We start from the raw sequence: 8,960 nt of genomic DNA, 5'->3' as shown, positions 1-8,960 counted from the left end.
GAGGACAGTTTATGAGGTTTTCACAGGTACAAATGATGTATTTTGAAAAAAAATAATATGCAAACAGTGATGTGTTTTGCAAAGCCGTTTATGCCTTTTGATTGAAACCTGACTGTAAACCAGTTATTTTAGACGAGCCATCCTCTTAGGCTTACAAGTTCATAGGAGGAATTACTTTCACTAATGCGCTTGTTTGATTTATTAGTGTAGCCTGCTGATGGTAGTGAAGGTACAATGAAGGGTCCTGTGATTCACTCTGTCGTGAAGAAGTAACTTATTAAACAAACATAACATAGAATATAAAGCACTTCAAGCACTAAAAGGAAGCATTAACCATTGCTAATTAAAATTGAACTTGCAAATATGGCATTCGTATTAGTAGAAATGTGGGAAACACTGCCCCTTAGTGGTGGTCAGGAAGGGTTGCTTAGGAAATAGCTGCACAATTATTTGTTCCTCTTGCTGTGTACGTTGTGGTGAATGTCTTTGCTACTAACAATTAATAGCAGCACAGAGCGTGCAAAGCCTTGAGTTATGTCCTGCCATTGTACAATAACTAATGGAGTCTGAAAAAAGCAAGCCAGCAGTAGTCAGAGGTGGTTTATTATTTTCAGAACATGCTGAAAGGTACAGAACTTGATCCTGACATCATTTGTACCCAGCGAGTTCCTCACTTTTACGCCAGCGCTGCTGAACTCACAGTCTGACACCCCCATACTGTAAGAAAATAATTAACACCTTCAGTTCCCATTGCAACTGAAAACAAGCTGGAGTGCATTTGTGCAGGTGTGTCACAGGCACACAGAAACGTACAATTTTAACTAATGTCTTGGTACCCAGGCTTCCTCACTGCCTTTGGGAGAAGGCGTTCCTGGGTTTCAGGCACTGCTCTGGAGAAACTTGCTTGTGTTTCTCTGTGCTGCTGTGGTCTATGGGTAGTCTGAGGATTCGGTCTCCAGGGCTGTGTAGTTTGCCTGCAAGAAACTCATTATCATTTAAAAAATGAGGAGTCGTCATTTCCTGCTCCTCAGCCTAACAGAGCTAATTGCCTTGTGAAGATAGTAAGCCTATTTACACATGTATTTATGTGGCTTCTTTTAGATCTTTTTAAAATCATCATTCTGTTAAGATGCTATTTTTTGCCAGTAGTATTTTTTGTCTCAACCCTGGCATGTGATAATTGATTCTCAACAATATGAAAGGAAGGGCACTCGGTGGGAATGCTGCTAGGGTCTGGCTAGATAATGATGCCTTTTTTGTACCTGCTCCTGGAGGGTCCCAAAGTCTGACACTTCTCGATTACCCTGGCACAGCATGTAGAGAGAGTGTAAGCCGAGGCCTAGGAGGCTTGCTAAGAATTGTCGGGATTGTATCTGCTTGGACAGTAGGCTCTTTGGGGATTTGTCTCAAATCCTGGATATACAGGATTCCGTCTGTTGGGATATATTTGGTGAAGCTCCTAAGAATTTTTCTAGTATAGAGATGGGTCAACATGTTAGCAGGAACAGGCTCAGAATGTGTAACTATAATAATCATGATTAATTTTCCTCTGCTGCTCTCTAAAGATAGAAGGGAAAGGAACGGATCCTTTGAGCAGTGAACTATCTGCTACCTCACCATTGCTTTCAGCCTCGTTTCCTGCGCTCACAGCTTTCTTCAGTCACAGTGGCGTGTTCAGTTCAGCTTGCACTCTCAGCTTTGGAATGCCTTCAGCTGAAAACTTGTCCCAAATCCTCCAATGAGGCATTCTGGGAGAAGAGCCCAACCTGTCCGAACATTCACATGGATGCTTTGTCTGGACCTTTCTGTTTCTTCATCGTCTTCTCCCCTCCTAAATGCATCCTTACAAAGATTTAGAGAGGGTCTTCCTTTGGAAATGTCTGTGGAGATCTTCTTTGGAAACTCGTGAGTTACTAACCATCAATTTACTCTGCTAACTTAACAAGCAGATGTTTGGCTACAGCACTGGCCAAACTAAAAGAGGTGGTAGCGAATAAAAGCACCATTTTTCATTAAGAATATCAGTAGCATGATATAGAAATTGCCAAGTTTTGAGGAGAAACAGTCTTCATCATTTTTCTCTTGTAATTACTTCAAATGCAGCAGAGTGGTTTTTTACTTCAAGTTTGTGGTTTTTAAGAGCATTCATTTCCTTTGGGAATTTGTCTCTGTTTTATTAACAGCAGATTGTTTTTTCATATTGTAGCATTTATGGGGAGAAATATGTAATTTTTATACACACTGACAGTATATTATTAATAAAATGCTGATAATAACAGTGAGACATCACTTACCAAGTTCTAGAAGAAAAACTCAAACAAAAAAAAAAGGAAATAGAAGAGCACGTTACAGCAGCAACCCAGACATGAGGTCCAGAAGTGACCCGCTGTTGCCGACTCTCTCCTTCATTACGTCATACATGATGCCCATAGCTGCTAGGTAGCCTTGTATTCGGTATGTAATGCTCTATATGTACAATAATACCTAGTCAGGACTTTCCGTTATGAGCTGTGGGACTGTTTGTTGTATAGTTTCACTTCTCTCCCAGGAGGAGAGTAACTGAACACAGTGAGTAGTCCAGCTGGTGCCTTTTTAATGGACATGTGTGTTTTGGTAGCTCCCTGAGGCCTGCGGGTATCTCTGTACTTTAACTGAGGAAATTTTGCAGGACTCAGCCTGTCAAATCTCCTGTGCCGCCTGTTCCTCAGACTCGTGCCCTCTGCTTGCACTCTGGGCGTAGAGGTTTACCCAGAGAAAGATCATAGCAGGAGTGTACCATAAATCACACTGAGATGGAGTGTGTGCATGTATCGAAGAGGAGCGGGAGGGGAGGAAGCTGAACCTGCATGCACATTTAATGGGAAACACTTCCAAGGGTATTCCACTGGCCTAGTACAGCTCGCTGGCTAACGGACATTTGTTTTCCCACTTCCCAGGCTAGCCCGCTTTGCTGGAAGGTCTCAGAGCACACACCAACATGCCTGTGAGATGGTGGCTGATACGCTGGGTGCTTATGCAGTGACTCTTCCTATATGTTTTGTAGGATTCCCTGATGTATGGAAACCCTTGGCTGTTTCCCATACCTGTCACCTGGCTCTACCAAAATATGAACGTTTGAAACCAACAAAAGCTGGTGTGAATTCACAGTGTATCAGCGAGCGCTGTTCCATAGCTGCCACGTGGCTCTTCAGACACAGCTGAGAAAAGGCATCACTCATTGGGATGAAGCAAAACACTATTTCTTTGCCCTTCTCTGCCTGTAAAGCTGTCAGTGGATTGCTCAGTGCAGTCTGTAAAAGAACAACTTTCTCTAATTACAAGCAGACTTGTACTGGAAGTGCTGTCTACTAGTAAGAGCAAGGCATATGTGCAGATAGGACACCTACATCTTTCTGGACGTTTTAATACTCCCCGTTAGTCGATAAGCAAATCTCCGTGCCTCTCAGTTTCCCCTGTGGAGAAATAGAATGGAGGTGTTGTAAGGCTTCATTTAAGCACCATCTGTGAGATGCTTTGAGATCCCTGGGACGGGAGAAGGGTAGTGGTGGATGTGTGTGCTGACATATCATGGAAATCAGAAATGTATTTTGGGGCGCGAGGAGGGATTTGTAATAGTCTGTGTTGGACTGTTAATGGCAATTTGCTTTAATTACATTGTGGATTTGTTTGCATCAGCTTCATGTAGTCTTCTTCCTTTTCTATTCATTTCAGGAATCCGACAGGGGATGGTTGATTTCCTACATTCATACACATTGGAGGAGAATTTTAAAAACTTGGAAGTATCAATAGCGCTTTAGTGGTTTCATGAAACTGTCAATTTTTTTCATTGGTTTTACGAAACTGCTAGATTACAACAGATGGATTCATTTATCTCGCTATGTCTTTATATATATTTAGATGGCTCCCATCTCTGTGGGACTTGTGTGCCTCCCAAGTATTTTAAAATAGAAAAAAGCTGTTTCCTTCTCTGCCTTGCTTTCTATCTAGCCCATAAGAGGAATAGCTTGATTAGTTTACAGGGCTTGGATTTGTTGGGCTGGGTACTAGCATTCTCTGCATGTTTCTGTGCGAAGAAATGAAGCTGAGGAGAGAAGTTTTGCATTTACTTCTGAATGCATTGACATCTGGGTTATTTGTATCTCCATGGGGCAAAATAAGTTCCATAGTGCAGAAATACTGCCTGGGAAAGATGAAGCTCCCACAGTCTTGTCCTACCCCTTTGTCAATGGCTGCAGTGCTCCAGCAGGAGCTGGCTATGGAAGAAGATTGTGAAGGGCTTTGAATATCAGAAAAGAAGACCAAAGTCTGTACTTAGTAAGAAACTAGGGTGAGCAAAGCACCAGCCTGCTCTCCCTTGCTAAGCGGACATCTGCTGTATTTTACATGAGCTGTGGTTTATTTCAAAGCATAGGGAGTTGCAGTAATTAAGCTGCAAGACACAAATTCATGCATCAGTGTGCCCAGGCATGCACTCCTTAGGATGAGGTGCGATCTTCTGGCCAGTGCCACCTGGAAGAGGGCATTTCTGCTGACATGGCTGTTCAGCCATCCACTAGCAATGCGGAGGCCGCAGACGTGCCGAGGCTGTGGGACAGATGCAGCCAGCTGACCAAGCAACTCCGTTGCTGTTGGGATGTGAAGGAAATGTTTCACACAAAACTGAGCACAGAGTCCAGAACAGCAGGTCCTAAATGTGCCACCGGACAAAATAGATGTCAGCATCATTGACCATTCCACTTTTCCCACAAGGAAGAAGGGGCAGAGCCAGAATTTTACAGGGGTTAAGTTTCACCATGGTGCTGTGAGCAGGTGGCTTCTGGGGACAACAGAGACCTCAGTGAAGAGTGTCCCAGCCATCTCTTGTGAACATCTGCATCATCCGATGTCAGGTACTCCTGTAGCAGAGTTTAGAAGAGCCTTTTCCAACCCATCTACTGCCAGCACCCACATGCCTCCAAACAATTATTAGGAGTTTCAGTTGCTGTGTGTTCAGGCCTGCCCAGGCTAGCCTTCATCTTTCTGATCTGGGCAATGTGAGCATTGTAAACATGGTGGCATGGATCTTACCAAGCTTACCAGAGGCTGTGGAGATGTTTTTAGGTTGATGCCACCAAATCCTCATTACTAGTGGCATCCCTGTAAGCTGGAATCCAGTTAGCTCAGCTATGCCCGTTAAGTGCTGACTTCCCGCTCTCCTCCCGCCTATGGATCGGTTGTGGTCTTTTGGTCCACGTGCTCAGCTCTCTTTCACTGGCTTTCTCTTCTTGCCTTTTCTGGCGCAGGTCATCGGAGCACCCCAGGGTGCTGTGTGGCAGGGGAATTCTCTCGAGTAGCTAAGACTCAGGGAGGGACAGGGTTTCACTGCCTCCTCTCTGCTCCTGTGCTTCTTGGCTGGGGGAGATGTTCTGCAAGTCTGTTTCGACATGATGACACATGCTGAATTAAGAAATTAACATTTGCCTTAGTTAGCTGGATGTTCATTTGGTGTCTCTCTCACTCTCTGCTCCTCAGTCTAGGCATGAGGCCAGCTGCAGTATTTAGATCTCAGCCCTCTCTGTTCTATAATGCGCTGTGGAAGATGCTACACATTTATAAAGTGCAAATCTCCACAGTGCCCGAGAGCCAGGTACCTTTTAGAAATAGAGCAGCTCTGCTGCAGCATACAGCAGAAAACTGATTTAAAACAGAAACGCTGGTAGTGATTTAGGTCCCCGAACCAAGACTCTGACCCTGCACCCTGCCGGGTACGCGGCTGCGCCCGCCGGCGGGCAACGCGCAAGGTCCGCGGGGCTCGTCGGTCCTCGGTGAAAGCCAGAGCTCAGCTGGCCATTGGCAATAGTGCCCCCGTACCACAGGATGTCACTAAGGAGCCAGTAGATGCTGCTGTATTTAACTGCATTTTATAGCTTCTCTCTCTGTGCTGCCAGCCGTAATTGCTGTCATTGAAGTCACCGCTGCCAGCCTGTGCCCTCGGAGGGCTCTCCCCGGGCATGCAGGGCCACCGAGCTGGCCGGACCCCCCCCCCCCCCCCCGCCGCAAATGCTTGTGCGGGGGCCCAGCTGCCCCCTGCCCCGCCTTACGCGGGTCCCCGCGCACCCAGCGCACCCCGCGTCCCCTGACGGCGTGCGGGCTCCCGGCACCAGGCTCCCTCAGCCGAGCGCGGGCAGATTTCCCCCCTCAGCGGGGTGAAGAAAATGATTTCCCCCCTTTTTTGCCTCCAAAGCAACCTCTTGCCTTTCGGGAACGGCACCGCCTCCCCATCCCGCCTGGGGGCCGAGGGACCGGGGCGGCCCGGGATGCCGCTGCCGCCCGGGGGCTGCGGGGGCCGCCCGGACACCCCGCCGGCCCCGGGCCAGCCGGCCGCCGCCCGGCTGCATCCAGCCCCGGAGCATCGCGGAAGGAGGAGGGGGCGAAAACGGGTTTCACTTCCGCCTGGCTGCAGGAACCACAAGCCCCCAGAATATATTAGAATAATAATAATAGAAAGGTTTCCCCCACCACCACCCCTTTTTTGTCCCCCCTGAAAAGAGGGGGTGGAGGGAGGAGGGGGAGAAAAAATAAAGAGAGGCTCCCGGCAGGCAGCTCAATGTGGAGCTGGTGAGGCACCGCGACCGGCCCGCCAGCATCCCGCCGGCAGCCGCGGCCGCAGCCGGGAGGACGAGCGCAGCCTCCCCAGCGCGGAAGAGGCCGGAGAGAAGGTCTGTCCTTTGCTTTTTTACCTTGCGTGCCCAGGCACAGCTCAGTCCTGGGTGGAAAGGGAAAGGCAGGCTCCTTGCACCCTGCTTCCCCAGCCTACAGCCAGCCGGCCGCAGCAACAAAGCCCAGCCGGGGGGTCCATGTGGGGCTGCAGGTCGGGAGGGACTGGGGAGAGCCCCTGAGCTATTCATCAGTTCCCCAGTTCTCCTTGATAGTTTCCAAATCTGTGCCTTCAAACCACCGCAAACCCTCTCCTCCTGTTCTGGGGGATCTGGTCAGTGCGAGGCTCCAGGGAGCATTGCCTGTACGGAAAACGGTCCCGCGTGTGCCTGGTGGTGCTGGTCGGGCCTGGCTGCTGTGGGGAGGAGCGGGGTGCTGCTGCTGGCTGTCCCTGGCTGGAAGGCACAGGGAGCCTGGCAGGGTGCAGGACGGGAGGGTGCGAGGCCAAGGAGTCTGCAGGCTCCCCGTGGTGAGCCACCCGGGAGCCAGGCTGCTTGCCCTCTGGGCCAAGTTGAGTTCATGCCCATGCCAGATGTACCTTAAGTGGTTTCCCTTCAAGTATCTTAAGATCAGTTGCTTTTCACAGATTAAACATTCCCCAACTTTTGCCTTGTCATTATTTTTAATCCGAAGGCCCAGTGGGATGGTCTTGACTGTCTCTGCATGAGTCACTTCCAGACTCACAGGAAGAGAATAATTGGAATGGGCTCCCTTTGAAGCCAATGGCAGCCTAAAACTCCTCGGGAGGTAATCCATCTGCCTGTCTAACCATTCCCGGGTTAGATCTGATGCCCTAGTTTAAGGGAACACCATCAAGCTGGCTGAGCATTTTAAGAGATTGGTAATGGTGAACAGAATATTAGAAATGGAGAAGAGCACTGTGAACTTCTGCTGAAACAAGTTGGAAAGTTAAGTTAGCCCCCCTGCCCTTGGATCAGGTGCAGAGCTCCCCTTTGCCCATGTTACTGGCCCTTCTGTGCAGCATTCAGGTTTTCTCTTTTGGCAAACTCTGGGCACACTCTGTCCAACAGAGGCAGTGAGCACTGACATCATGTGCAAACTTTGTAGCAGCAAAGTCACTAACACTGAGAGGGATCCCGGCAGGGGTGACTTACTGGCTGCTGAGCACATACCATCTTTTTTGCTTTTTTTAAGAAGTAACTGCTCTAACAAAGTGTGGTACCCCCACTTGTAAATAGTTTTCTTCACAAAGGTGAAACTTGTGATCTATATGTCTTCAAGTAACTCTCATTTGAGTGAGTATTGTTGGGATCATATGAAAACTCAGCTTAGGATAAGTATCTTAACTGAGAGAATAAATGTATTGACTGCTGTGATCTCCGGTATATGTTTTAAAAGGTTGAGAGGCTGACGAGCTGAATGGGTAGGGCTATTCCAATAGCTCTTATGTTGAAGGTAGCTTCTTAACTACGCATCATAAATGTGCTGATTCTGTTTATATTTATCTTCATTTGCCTTTTTAAATTTATGTTTGATGTCTGAGAGAACTGAACACTTTGAATTCCAGAGTGCTTTGATGCCTCAAACCTGTATATTGGTAGCTGAGCCTTGTACTTTGGAAGGCTTGCCAGAAGCCTGCTCAATTTAATATTACTTAAATGTATAGCAATGTGTAAGGGAAGGGATTTGCTCAAGGCCACTGAAAGATTGTGGAAGAGACCCTGGCCTGTCACTGCCATGTGGCTGCACTTCCTCTTCCCATTCCTGTCCTCTTGCCCCTTTTCAGCCAGCCACAAGTGTGATAGCTAGAGTTGTTTAGGAGTTGCTTGCCCTCCTTTCTTAACATTTTACAGAAACTACGGTCACAAGAGAAAGTGCAAGTTGTTCAGTCTACTTAGACTTACAGAAATGAAAGTATGGAACAGAAGAAATAAGAAGCAGTGAGATAATGCAGGCTGAGAGCTGTTTTGTGAAAAAAAGAAAAAACAACTATTCCATCTGTCATCTTGCTCATTTCCTTCCATGAAGTCTGAAGGTGTGTTGAAAACAATTTAAAAGTTCACGTTCTGGAGCATGTGAATTAGGCTCCTGGCTTATATCTGAGAGAGTGAAGAGACTTATCAGTGGTCCCACAGTTACAGCCTTGGCTAGCATCCAGCTGGTGTGCGAGAGTCTGATGGTGTGGTTAGTTGCAAAGAGTTTTAATAATGGGCTATAGAGCACAGTTATCCTTTTCCTTGAGAATGTACGGAGAAAGGGAAATAATTTTCTTTCATTCTGCTTCCCTTTGAATAACTTCTCCT

The 8,960-nt window shown here is 47.4% G+C and overlaps 1 protein-coding gene across 1 annotated transcript in view; it reads left to right on the top strand.

Moving 5' to 3' along the window:
- The first annotated feature begins 6,482 nt into the window (after positions 1-6,482).
- The window catches only part of PAK3 (p21 (RAC1) activated kinase 3), a 148,824-nt gene continuing 146,346 nt past the window's right edge, over positions 6,483-8,960 (top strand). The window contains exon 1 of the mRNA XM_087748437.1: positions 6,483-6,698. The gene's annotated coding sequence lies outside the window, so the exon portion shown is untranslated. The remainder of the gene's footprint in view (positions 6,699-8,960) is intronic.

The sequence above is a fragment of the Nipponia nippon genome, unplaced genomic scaffold (genome assembly GCF_047370975.1).
Source record: "Nipponia nippon isolate SJK-2023a ecotype South Korea unplaced genomic scaffold, ASM4737097v1 scaffold_12, whole genome shotgun sequence".
NCBI lineage: Eukaryota > Metazoa > Chordata > Aves > Pelecaniformes > Threskiornithidae > Nipponia > Nipponia nippon.
The sequence above is the reverse complement of the archived record's forward strand: the minus strand, read 5'-3'. Positions and strand labels throughout refer to the sequence as shown.